The sequence below is a fragment of the Staurois parvus genome, unplaced genomic scaffold (assembly GCF_062004578.1).
Source record: "Staurois parvus isolate SC_StPar_1 unplaced genomic scaffold, SC_StPar_1.0 ptg000058l, whole genome shotgun sequence".
NCBI classification, from domain to species: domain Eukaryota; kingdom Metazoa; phylum Chordata; class Amphibia; order Anura; family Ranidae; genus Staurois; species Staurois parvus.
The window spans coordinates 11,204,330-11,217,750 of record NW_028317854.1 but is presented as its reverse complement, the minus strand read 5'-3'; the positions used below and the strand labels follow the sequence as shown (position 1 = coordinate 11,217,750).

Genomic DNA, 13,421 nt, shown 5'->3' with positions numbered 1-13,421 from the left:
GCTTCAACAGATATATAGTATTTTGTGTATTTACTCAGATATGCAGTCTATAAGAAATATGGCTGCCTGTCAAGGAGAATGGTTAGATGCATGTATACGTACCCTAAATCTGGAGCAAAGACAAATCTTGTGCTTGGTTGCCCCACATTAATTATTGGGATTCTACATTTTATTTCCAGTGCTAAGTAGAAAAACTTTACACTTTGAGGACAAATAATAATGCCTTAAAACATTTATTGTGTTGTGCAATACATTGCAGCTAGTAAATCTCTATTTGTTTATTTGTTTATTTTGTATTTGTACTTCTATAGCGCTTTTCTCCTTGGGGACTCAGAGTGCTTAGGAGGTGAGGCAGCCATTTTAGGTGCACTCAGTGAGCCATCCTACCTACCAGCATGTCTTTGTCTACTATGAGTATGTGGGAAGAACAAGGAGAACATTCAAACTCCATGCAGCTTTTAATATTTATATAAATATATATATATATATATATATATATATATATATATATATACAGTTGCAAGAAAAAGTATGTGAACCCCTTGGGATTACGTGGAGTTTTGCATGAATTGGGCATAAAATGTGCTCTGAACGTCATCTAAGTCACAACAATAGAAGAACACAGTCTGCTGAACATAATACTACACAAACATTAGATGTTGCCATGGTTTAATTGCACATAACATGTAAACATTCACAGTGCAGGGAGGAAAAAGTATGTGAACCTTTGGACTTAATAACTGGTTGACCCTCCTTTGGCAGCAATAACCTCAACCAAACGTTTCTTGTAGTTGCAGATCAGACCTGCACAATGATCTGGAGTAATTTTGGACCACTCCTCTTCACAAAACTGTTTCAGTGTAGCAATATTCTTGGGACGTCTGGTGTGAATCGCTCTCTTAAGGTCATGCCACAGCATTTCAATCGGGTTGAGGTCAGGACTCTGACTGGGCCACTCCAGAAGGCGTATTCTGTGCTGTTGCAGCCATTGTTTTGTTGAATTACTTGTATGCTTTGGGTCATTGTCCTGTTGCATCACCCATCCTCTGCGGAGCTTCAGTTGGCGGACAGATGGTCGTACGTTTTCCTGCAAAATGTCTTGATAAACTCTGGAATTCATTTTCCCATCAATGACAACAATCCGTCCAGGCCCTGAGGCAGCAAAGCAGCCCCAAACCATGATGCTCCCTCCGCCATGTTTTACAGTGGGGATGAGGTTTTGATGTTGGTGTGCTGTGCCTTTTTTTCTCCACACATAGTGTTGTGTGTTCTTCCCAAACAACTCAATCTTGGTTTCATCTGTCCACAGTATATTTTGCCAGTAGTGCTGTGGAACATCCAGGTTCTCTTTTGCAAACATCAAACATGCTGCAATATTCTTTTTGGACAGCAATGGCTTCCTCTGTGGTGTCCTCCCATGTACTCCATTCTTGTTTAATGTTTTCCTTATTGTAGATGTGCCAACAAAAATGTTAGCATATGCCAGAGATTTCTGTAGGTCTTTAGCTGACACTCTGGGATTCTTCTTTACCTCATGCAGCATTCTGCGTTGTGCTCTTGCAGTCATTTTTACAGGACGACCACGCCTAGGGAGAGTAGCAACAGTGCTAAACTTTCTCCATTTGTAGACAGTCTGTCTTACCGTGGACACATGAACATCAAGGCTTTCGGAGATACTTTTGTAACCCTTTCCAGCTTCATGCAAGTCAACAATTCTTGATCGTAGGTCTTCTGAGCGCTCTTTTCTGCGAGGCATGGTTCACATAAGACAGTGCTTCTTGAAACCAGTAAACCCAAAACAGGTGTGTGTTTTTTAAGGGCAGGACAGCTGTCAGCAACACATCCAATATCATCACACTGATTGGAGTCAAGGTTGGCTCACTCCTGGCTCCAATTAGCTCTGGGAGAAGTCATTAAGCTAGGGCCTCACATACTTTTTCCTCCCTGCACTGTGAATGTTTACATGTTATGTGCAATTAAACCATGGCAACATCTAATGTTTGTGTAGTATTATGTTCAGCAGACTGTGTTCTTCTATTGTTGTGACTTAGATGACGTTCAGAGCACATTTTATGCCCAATTCATGCAAAACTCCACGTAATCCCAAGGGGTTCACATACTTTTTCTTGCAACTGTATATATACAGTGAGGAACAGAAGTATTTGAACACCCTGTGATCTTGCAAGTTCTCCCACTTAGAAATCACGGAGGGGTCTGAAATTCACATTGTAGGTGCATTCCCACTCTGAGAGGCAGAATTTAAAAAAAAAAAATTCAGGAAATCACATTGTATGATTTTTAAAGAATTTATTTGTCTTGCACTGCTGAACATAAGTATTTGAACACTTAAGAAACAGCAGGAATTCTGGCTCTCAAAGACCTGTTACTGTGCCTTTAAAAAGTCCACCTCTATTCCACTCATTAATCTAACTTAGTAGCACCTGTCTGAGCTCTTTAAAGACACCTGTCCACCCTACAGTCAGTCAGACCCCAACTACTACCATGAGCAAGACCAAAGAGCTGTCAAAAGACACCAGAGACAAAATTGTGGACCCCCACAAGGCTAGAAAGGGCTACAGGGCAATTGCCAAGCAGCTTGGTGAAAATAGATCAACTGTTGGAGCAATTGTTAGAAAATGGAAGAGGCTAAAGTCAGTCTCCCTCGGACTGGGGCTCCATGCAAGATCTCATCTCGTGGGGTATCACTGATGATAAGAAAGGTGAGGAATCAGCCCAGAACTACAAGGGAAGAGCTGGTCAATGATATGAAGAGAGCTGGGACCACAGTTTCCAAGGTCACTGTCGGTAGAACACTACGCCATCATGGTTTCAAATCATGCATTGCATTGAAGGTTCCCCTGCTAAAGTCATCACATATCCAGGCCCGTCTGAAGTTTGCCAATAACCATCTGGATGATCCAGAGGAGGCATGGGAGAAAGTCATGTGGTCAGATGAGACCAAAGTAGAACTTTTTGGTCTAAACTTCACTCGTCGTGTTTGGAGGAAAAAGAAGGATGAGTTGCATCCCAAGAACACCTTCCCTACTGTGAAGCATGGGGGTGGTAACATCATGCTTTGGTGGTGCTTATCTGCGAAGGGGACAGGACGACTGCACTGTATTAAGGAGAGGATGAATGGGGCCATTTATTGTGAGATTTTGAGCAACAACCTCCTTCCCTCAGTCAGAACATTGAAGATGGGTCATGGCTGGGTCTTCCAACATGACAACGACCCGAAGCACACAGCCAGGATAACCAAGAAGTGGCTCTGTAAGAAGCATATCAAGGTTCTGGAGTGGCCTAGCCAGTCTCCAGACCTAAATCCAATAGAACATCTTTGGAGGGAGCTGAAACTCCGTGTTGCTCAGTGACAGCCCCGAAACCTGACAGATCTAGAGGAGATCTGTGTGGAGGAGTGGGCCAAAATCCCTGTTGCAGTGTGTGCAATCCTGGTCAAGAACTACAGGAAACGTTTGACCTCTGTAATTGCAAACAAAGGCTTCTGTACCAAATATTAACACTGATATTCTCAGGTGTTCAAATATTTATGTTCAGCAGTGCAAGACAAATAAATTCTTTAAAAATCATACAATGTGATTTCCTGAAAACACTGTAAAGGCAGAAACAGGAGGCTTAAAACTGGATGAGAAACAACCATAACTCTGCTACTAAGGTGAGGTTGTGGAAGACAGTTTCATGTCAAAGGTCAAACTCCATGGCAAGACAGAGAACAGCAACAGGACACCAAGTAGTTATACTGCATCAGCAAGTTCTCTCCCAGGCAAAGATTTCAATGCAGACTGGGGTGTCAAGATGTGCTGTTTAAGCTCTTTTGAAGAAGCACAAAGAAATGGGAAGCATTTAGAACCGTAGACATAGTGGTCGGCCATGTAAGCTTAATGCAGCAGATGAAGGGCACATCATGCTTACTTCCCTTCAACATCAGAAGATGTGCCATCAGTAGAGAATTGGCAGAAATCAGTGGGGCCCAGGTAGATTCATCTACTGTCTGGAGAAGTCTGGCCAGAAGTGGTCTTCATGGAAGAATTGCAGCTAAAAAGCTATACCTCTGACATGGAAGCAGAGCTAAGCAAGTCAAGGGTCAGGCTCAGAGGCCAGTAGCTATAGCAGTAGAGAGGCTCCCACCAACCAGCTGGATACATACAGCAGCAAGTCACCCTGATGAATGACACTGGCTCACCTGAGGTGCAGAATCTAAGCACTAACCGGTGGTCACCAGAGCTCCTTTTGGTGGAGATGGGTTTTGGTGCATGTTAGTACCAGGTCGTTGTCCTCTGGATCATCCCTGCAGAAGGTGAGCAAGCCAGGGTCCAGTAGCAGATTTAGCAGGCAGGGATAAAGAAAAAGTCAGTCAGTAAAAAAAGCCAAAGGTTGGTAACATGTGGTTGCAGGTTTGGATTAAACAAAAGTGTAGTCGAGAAACAAGCCAAAGGTCGGTAATGAGTGGTAGAGGATATAGAGATAGCAGCAGGAGTGACAAGAGTGAGATATTGGCTGGAGAGAGCACAATAATCTGGCAAACAGGAAGTGCAAAGAAATGGCTTAAAATGGGAAGTTCATGGGAGAAGCAAGGAGTTCAAAGTTCAGCAGAAACAAGGCACAATGCAGGATTGTTCAATGGATCAGACACCTGGCTGTCCAGTATTTCAAGTAGCTCAGCATGAAGAGATTTCGCCAGACACAGCAGAGGTCGTAGGTTAAGAACCGGGTCTTTGAACATTTGGGGGCTGCATTTTTCTGCAAATGGAGTTAGATTTGGTCAGGATTAATGGGGTCCTCAATGCTGAGAAATACAGGCAGATACTTAACCATCATGCCATACTATCAGGGAGGTGTGTGATTGGCTCCAAACGTATTCTGCAGCAGGACATCGACCCCAAACATATGGCCAATGTCGCTAAGAATGATCTTCACTGTAAAGAAGAACAAAGAGTCCAGGTGTGAGATGGGGAAACAGCTCTCATTGTTTGAACACTGTTTGTGTGGAAGTAAATAAATGTTTTGACTGACATTCTGCGGTTTAGCCACAAGATGTCACTGTTTTTCTAACACAGGCTCAGACTGCATAGATATTTGTATATTCATGAAGAGGTGGGATTTTGCATTCAGAGTTGGAGTTTAGTGAACAGGAAGAGGAGACTGCAGCCATGTTTTGGACGATGCTGAATGAAGGGGCCGTGTGAGCTGATGAGATTGCTGGCAGGAATGCTGATGAGATTGCTGTCAGGAAGCTGATGAGATTGCTGCCAGGAATGCTGATGAGATTGCTGCCAGGAAGGCTGATGAGAGCAGAGAAACTAAGCAATATATACGGCAAGACCGCATGCTTGTTGGACAGACATTTGTTCTGTTCAGAGTCACCAGCGGATGCAAAGCAGACCCCGGTCGGTAAGATCGTGCACGCACCTCATTTCATTGTTGGCGCCTTGAGACTGAGTCCAGGCCTATAGCTAGTTAGTTAGGGTCTCTGTTTGTGTCAGACCACAAGTGTTGTTACTGATTATTGGAAGGACTCCACAACTTAAAGTGACATTTCACATTGGGGAGCTGATAAAATCCTACAAACTCAAGCCAGACTGGCGTTTTGCTTAGAAGGAATACTCAGGAACGTGCTACAGGACCAGTTATGGGAGAGGGAATACTGTAGATTTGTGTAAGATTGTAAGCTGTTGTGCTGCACCGCAGACTAGCCCATACCATACACCCATACACTGATTCCTGCTCTTTTAGGGTAATAACAGGTAAGGTGTGGCAGCTTATTTGTGCCCGCCCGTAGGTAAATTACTACACCTTCTACTTCATCCATCAGGAGGCGCCGTGCTGTGCAGCACAAGGGTTTCAGCCTTTGGGCTGGGTGTATGTAAATTTATTGAATATTTCCAGCATTTGTGGTTGTGTTTATTTGCCACATCTAAGTCAAATTCTGTTGTGGTAAAAGCTGGTGTTGGGGTTGCTTTCCTGGTTCGTGACTTCACTGTATCCTGGGGAGCCCACCCCAGTACACGGCTTACACAGGCACAGAGCTATGTTCTTACCATCATCAAATCTGTCTGCAAATACATGAAGAGACAGAAGGATTTGAGGCAGTCTACATCCACAGATGATCAGCGTTTAGGTTGGTTCTCCAAGATGTTTGGAACAACCTACCTACTAAGTTCCTTCAAAAACTGCATGCACGTGTACCTAGAAAAATTGATGTTGTTTTGAAGGTAAAGGGTGGTCACACCAAATATTGATTTGATTTTGATTTCTCTTCTATTCATTTCTTTTCCATTTTGTTATTTGATAAAAATAAACTATTAACATATAATATATATATATATATATATATATATATATATATATATACAGCCCCACAGATAGGACTCAAAACAGACTCCCCTTGTCCCATTGGAAAGAGGGAAGGTGGGTATAATGACACGAGTATAAAGCTGGAGCAAAAGTCGAGGTTTTATGTTTTGTCCCCTTAAAACACTGCAAGTACTGAAAAATACCATATGATGCTGCCATAAATCTACAGAGCTTCTAAATTCCTTTTGTTGGAGGACACCATTCCATCTGCAGCACTGAAATTCCAAACAGTGGTGTCAGCCCTACCGGAGTTTTTCCCTTCTGGACTGCAGAACTCCACCTATGCCCACTCTTTCTGTCTCTCTCTCCCTTTCTCCACATGCATGTGCTGATTTCTTTCCAAGCAAAACAATGCTGCTGCCTTGACTCCCAAGAACGCATTGCTTATGCACTGTATATAGGGAAGGGCTCACGGGAGATGTAGATTTGGGGGTGTGCCAACATTAGTAGTAAATGCCCAAGGGCAGTGGTTCCCTGAACTTCCAGGACATGGCCTTCCTTCTCCTGGTCCTCTAGCCAGTTTCTGATCCCTTAACCTCCCCACAGTGCTTTCTAGTTTCCATAGTGCCCCTCAACCTTTCATAGTGGTCCACACTGCCCCCAGGCCCCCTGAGATCAGGAATCATATAAAATTTGATCTTTGTATGGTCAGCTTTACTCCTATCTCTGTATTCTAAAACTAACAGAAAATCCAGTAGCACATATGGAACATCTTTACAATGACCTCAGCAAGTGGATACAGCTCAGGTATAGAGATCTTGTAGCTAGAGTCCATAAAAGATGTAACAATTCATATTTGTCTCAATCTTGGACACAAGTGTAACACTTGTTCATGTTCGGTGTGATCGATACTTCTATTTGATTCCTCTGTCAAAGAAGAATTATTCTTCAGCTACTTATGTTGTGACTGCTATACACTTCTAATGACACCTGCTGTCAAAGAACATCTGCTTCTCTATTACAAACTGTGCTGAGAGTCTGCTTCTTGTGTATCTCTCTTACAGGGATGCTGGCAAACTTTCCAGGATCAGGCTTTGACTCATGCATCCTCCAGCTGTCAAGCCATCCTAATACTTCAACATCTGGTATAATTTTTCTATTAGTGCAAACAGTCTACATACCTGGATCGTATTTTCTTGTTCTTTGGTAAAGTATAAAATTACATTTCAGGTGTCTGAACCTGCTAGGAATTTCCTTACGAGCAATACCCATGATAAGGATTACCTTGATCTTTTTAAAGGCATATGCTGTTCTGAGGAAAAGCAAAGCTAATAGTATAGAACTAAGATTAAAAAAAATACTTTTTAACATGATCAGTGTTCTATCATTTGTGACATCATTTTAGGAATGTGAAGAATCTTTAGCAGGTGTCTTCAAGCGCTTCTGTGAAAAAATATATTTATTGTGTTAAAGGATGAAAAAAAAACAAATAAAAAAGTTACCTTTTTTTGTAAAACTAAATCACGAGACATTTAGTTGACTAAAGCACTATGCATTGCAAAAACTTGCCATTTTCTAACCATTTTTCATACTTACTTGCTGTGACGATTGTGTGAAATAGAGACATGGACACTGACAGCCATCTTGTTAGGTTGCGGCCATGTTGTCTCTCCTGTCCTCCCTCCTCCCTTTTGAATGGAATGTGAGGCTGTAAGTGAATGGAGTTCAAAAGTGCCTCTTATCCTAAATAAACACAGCTACATGAGCTCCATGGCTGTAAACCACTAATTAGTCTGGTCCCAGGGGATCTTCTTTGAAAAACCACTTTCCTCTGCCCGATCATAAAACAATAACTCAGTCAGTCATGACCTGTTAGGCCATTAGGGCTAAAGCATACCATAAAACGTACATTCCACATGAGTCATTTTTCATACAAATTCATACACTTCAGCAGGAACTGGGCACATTAATATGAAGTACATATTCGGATAGGTCATTTTAATATGAGTGAAACTAGACCTTGCATGACTATATCAATACCTACAAAAGAAAATAAAGCAGTCTCTTTTATCCAGAGTGGCAGGATATGCAAAATTTGGTGTGTGTTTAGAATATAATTCTAAATATTAATCTGCAAGTTGCTAGGATGCTACCTGTACCTATTGAAGGTTATTTACCTTAGTATGAAATTGTAAGGGATTTGGTCATAACCTTGGTTACCGCCTAACACCCATCCCCAAACTGGACAATTGGTCATTTGTTCTCAGGAGAAACCCCTTTGAGATGATAGAAAAAGACTGACAGCCTGGGAAAAATTAGCTCTCCTTTTAACATCGATCAGGAACCACCTAAGAGACTTGAGAGCCAAAGCAGCCTTTTGTTCAGACGATTGGACTCTGCTCAAACCATGGACATTCGCAAGTATTCTGCCTTCTGAACTTCTTTCTTTTATTTCTCTGTTGCTTTATTGCTCTCTTTATATCTTTGTCACATCTTTTTCTGTAAATATTTTAATTGCACCATTTTGACCCTTTTAGTAATAAATCATATTTTCTGAAAAGTGTTGAACTGTCTCTAAAGCTTTTAATGCAAACTAAAGAATCCCTGTCTCTGAAGAGTGCTACTGTATGTAATAATCCTCTGAATACATCTGTCTGTGGTGACAGAGTTTATTACAGATGCTTATACTAATATCATAGTGTTACTGCTAAGATTTGTGAGTTTCCTCCTTCTCTGTAAAAAGGTGGTGGTGGCAGTGTGAAGGGTTAATTGCGTAATTAACCTGACCCAGTAACAATCGCTCTCAGGCTGCTGGCACATAGATGGTGGTCCCGCGAGCTGGAAAATCTTTGTGCAGGGTGCAGCTGAGAGTGGCATTGTTTTACGCAAGTGACAGCGCGGTGTGAGATCGGCTGGTCCTTCAGTCACAAGTTGGTGAGAAGGGCTGGGGTCTGATGCTACGTACCCTCACACTTGCATCTCAGTTTCTCTTCTAATCTATTCCACCCAACAAATGATATTTTAGCTAAAGATGGAGTCTGCCCATTCATACAGTACATTAATTCATGTTTGCAAAGCAAATAAAGGCAATTTGTATGTTTTTTTAGCTAATGTTACAAGATTTTACCCTAGTGTGTTTTCTATGATGTGTTATATCTTTTTTGATTATTAAACTTAAATCTTTACAAACAAATATACTCGTATAATTCACAGTGAAACCACAACACAAGCTTGGCAGAATATTATATATAAAAAAAGAGATCCTAGCAGAATCTTTTTCCTTGCAGACTGTCTCTCTTTAACTGAAACTCTTTCAGAAATTGGACAGAACAGGTGTAAGAGGAATGAGTAACACATCTGACTTATTCAGCAGAGTGTACAGACTTAGCTGCAGCTATCTAGGTCTGCAAACAACAGGCTTTTTCCAGAAAAACAGTTAAAGTGATTCTAAAGATTGTAATTAAAAAAAAAAACAAGCAAAAAAAAACCATGTTATACTTACCAGGTTCGTGGAATGGTTTCGCACGGAAGAGCTTTGATTCTCTTCTCTTTAAGTCCCCCACCAGTGAACCTGACTCCTTCCCCCCTACTGAGTGCCCCCGACAGCAAGCTTCTTGCTCTGCGGGCACTTGAGCAGGCTTGCTTCTGAACCGTGCTCCTGTGAATGGACATTCACACACAGAGCGCAGCTTGGCCCCACCTCTCCTCGTGGGCTTACTGGCTGTGATTGACAGTAGCAGGAGCCAATGGCTCCTGCTTCTGTATGAGCCAATGAGGAAAGAGAGATTCAGAGAACCGTGGCTATCTTGTACATTGTTAGGTCGAGATGGGGCTCAGTTAAGTATTAGGGGGCTGAGGGGGGAGTTGCACCCAGAAGGATCTTTACCTTAAGGTGCTTGTAAACCCTTACATATATAAAGTGAAGTGACTGACTTCAGGTAATGAACAGAGATTAAACAAATCCTATTACACAAATTGCACCTATTTATCTCCAGTCATCTCTTCTCTACATCCATTCAAAGTGCAGAATTTATACAGATTGTCAGAGTTCAGAAAAAAGGGGATGGGGTGCTGAAATTACACACTACAGAGCTCAGTGAGGAGAGTTCTGAGAGTTGATTGGAGGGAAGAGACACATCCCCCTCCATACAGCTCGCAGGAACAAAGTTGAGGTTGTCAATCTGGTGGAAGTCCCTCCCCTGTCACCATTTTTCTTTTGGTTTCAGGAAAACTTGTCAGAAGTGACTCATGCTGTTAGCAGAGGAATGGAGCAGCAGACAGAAATGCCACTTAGTGCTCCTAATTGAGACAAGTACACATTATTTATTCATACTTCATATCTGAGGTTTACACCACTTTAATGCATAGAAAACATCCTTATGCCTTTAGAACCACTAGCAGAACTTCACCCATCTTTTTTTAATATTTTAGATTGACAACGCCACCCTAGCTGCCTTTCTGTCCTAGATCAGAATGATGTTTTTGTGCTATGAAGGTTCTTTGCACTTCATATGCACTTCATATGTCTAACCAAGATGACATAACTAGATACGCTCAGAGGACATCTCACTTTAGCACAAAGCAATCTTCTAGCCACAGGTCCACCCACACCATGAGGGAATGGTTCTAGTACCCTTTTTATTAACTCTTTATGTGTGCATAAATCTTTTTGCCCTACAGGAACCCCACCCCTAGTGCCCTAGAAACACAAATCTCAATTCTCTAATACCAAAAGATGAAGCACATTCGTGTGGGGATGGCACCCTTACATCCCTACAGTATAGCACAAATTAAGCAGTAAAGGTACCGATAAAAAATAGTACAATATTCCAGCTGGACCTGTGGGACCTGTGAGATACTTCAGAATATTCCAGGTGTTGGGCTATATTACGAACAGAATACTGGAGGATTTATCAACTCTCAGACAGATATTTCTGCATAGACTGCCCAAAATTTTTTTTTATTTCAAAATAGTCAATATTAAAGCAACACTTTACCTATAACAGTTTGATAAAAAAAAATAACGTTCTTTAACAAACAAACATACATTCCACATTAATAGTTATGTTATCAAAATTAGTGGGTGCTGTGATGCCTGCAGCATTGCTCCTGTATCTTCTTACCAGAGGCCGCCATTTTGGAGAAGCCCACATCAGTCACTTTCTTATTGGAAACTCTCTCCTTCTCCTTGGTCTCAAACGATATGTCACTTTTTTCAATTTAAATATGCACATTTCCAGCCTTGAATGTATGTTTGGCTCAGTTAGAGAAGAAGTATGACAGATTTACAGTGCTGAATTCACAGATCTGCCTACAAAGGGAGAAAGAAGAGAAAATTAGGGAGATAAGATACTATCCTTGTCCTGCCACATCTCCTGCTTTTCCTTTTTTTCTCTCTCTAATCTGTGTTCCCTCCACACAACCTGTGTCATTCGTGTTGCTTTCTTCACCTTCAGCAACAGTAAATCCTAAAGTTGTCAGCTGATTGGCCTCTCTGATTTTAGGTACAGCCGTTGAGAATAGAGAGCAACTGAGCATGTGCAGAGCAGGGTAAGATTACTAGGTAGGCACCCATTTGTAATGTTTTACATAGCTATACCTGTAAAAGTGGCCAACCTAAAGTAATCTATCAGGACTTGATTTTCTGACTAAAGTTTTGCTATAAAATACAACTGTGTAGTCCAAAGAATTACTTGAACAATACATTAACACTTATATAATATGTTACAAAGGTAATTTAAGATTATGGAGGAATGGCTAAGCCATGCTAGCCCTTTGTATATGACACACACACATACACATGGACACTTCATTTTGAGGTCAGGCGTTCCCATATCTTTCTATTAGGTCCACAGCTGTACACTGAAAATACTAGTCTAAGTCATGGTCTACTTCAATTGCAAAGTAAACATACAGTATATATACAATTATGTTTTATATACCTTTTTTTAAGCTAAAGCTGTGTTTTGTGGCCATATCATGGCCCATTGCAACCCCCATACACAGAGGTTATGTGGGTTGTTTTTCACAGCTGTGGCAAACATTAAAATGGGAAATGTATATATACAAGCATAAAATGCTAATAGCTGAAGCGATGTGTATCACATCCTCAGTTATGGAGTACTAATGGTATTCTGATGTATTGAACTGTATTGTAAATGTACTGTCCCCCTTTATATTGTAAAGCACTGCGTAAACAGTTTGCGCTATATAAATCCTGTAAAATAATAATAATAATAATAGATTATAGGCATAATGTGATGTGATGCTATGTACCGTATTTTTCGCTCCATAAGACGCACTTTTTTCCCCCCAAAAAAGGGGGGAAAATGTCAGTGCGTCTTATGGAGCGAATATAAAGCGGCCGGTCCGGTATTTCTGCCGCCACCATGTCAGAATACCGGGCCGGCCGCTCAGCTGTTCTCTCCTGCAGGGCCTTACCTGTTCCTCGCTCCAGCGCTGCACAGTCTTCCCGCGCTGGCTTCTGTGACAGCCGGGTGCCCACTGCGCATGTGCTGCGCTTTGTGAATGATCCGGTGTCTTCTGGGACACATGACAGGTCCCAGAAGGCGCCGGGCCATTCACAAAGTGCAGCGCTTCTTGCGCATGCGCAGTAGGCACCCGGCTGTCACAGAAGCCGGCCCGGGAAGAAGGAAGGAAGGACCACTCCGCGGAAGTGGGAGCGGGTACCTGTCAAATGCATGTACCCGCTCCCCCTCCCTCCCCAAAGGTCAGCAGTCTCTGGTCATTCCCTGCACTGTCTGCAGTCTCTGGTCATCCCCTGCACTGTCTGCAGTCTCTGGTCATCCCCTGCACTGTCTGCAGTCTCTGGTCATCCCCTGCACTGTCTGCAGTCTCTGGTCATCCCCTGCACTGTCTGCAGTCTCTGGTCATCCCCTGCACTGTCTGCAGTCTCTGGTCATCCCCTGCACTGTCTGCAGTCTCTGGTCATCCCCTGCACTGTCTGCAGTCTCTGGTCATTCCCTGCACTGTCTGCAGTCTCTGGTCATTCCCTGCACTGTCTGCAGTCTCTGGTCATCCCCTGTACTATGTCCGCAGTCTCTGGTCATCCCCTGTACTGTGTCCGCAGTCTCTGGTCATCTCCTGTA

At 42.4% G+C, this 13,421-nt stretch overlaps 1 long non-coding RNA gene across 1 annotated transcript in view; it reads right to left on the bottom strand.

The window, feature by feature from the left end:
* LOC149469884 (uncharacterized) overlaps positions 1–13,421 on the bottom strand; it is a 305,391-nt gene that overhangs the window by 16,972 nt on the left and 274,998 nt on the right. The window contains exon 4 of the long non-coding RNA XR_016311486.1: positions 11,436–11,623. This is a non-coding gene — a long non-coding RNA (uncharacterized LOC149469884). The remainder of the gene's footprint in view (positions 1–11,435; positions 11,624–13,421) is intronic.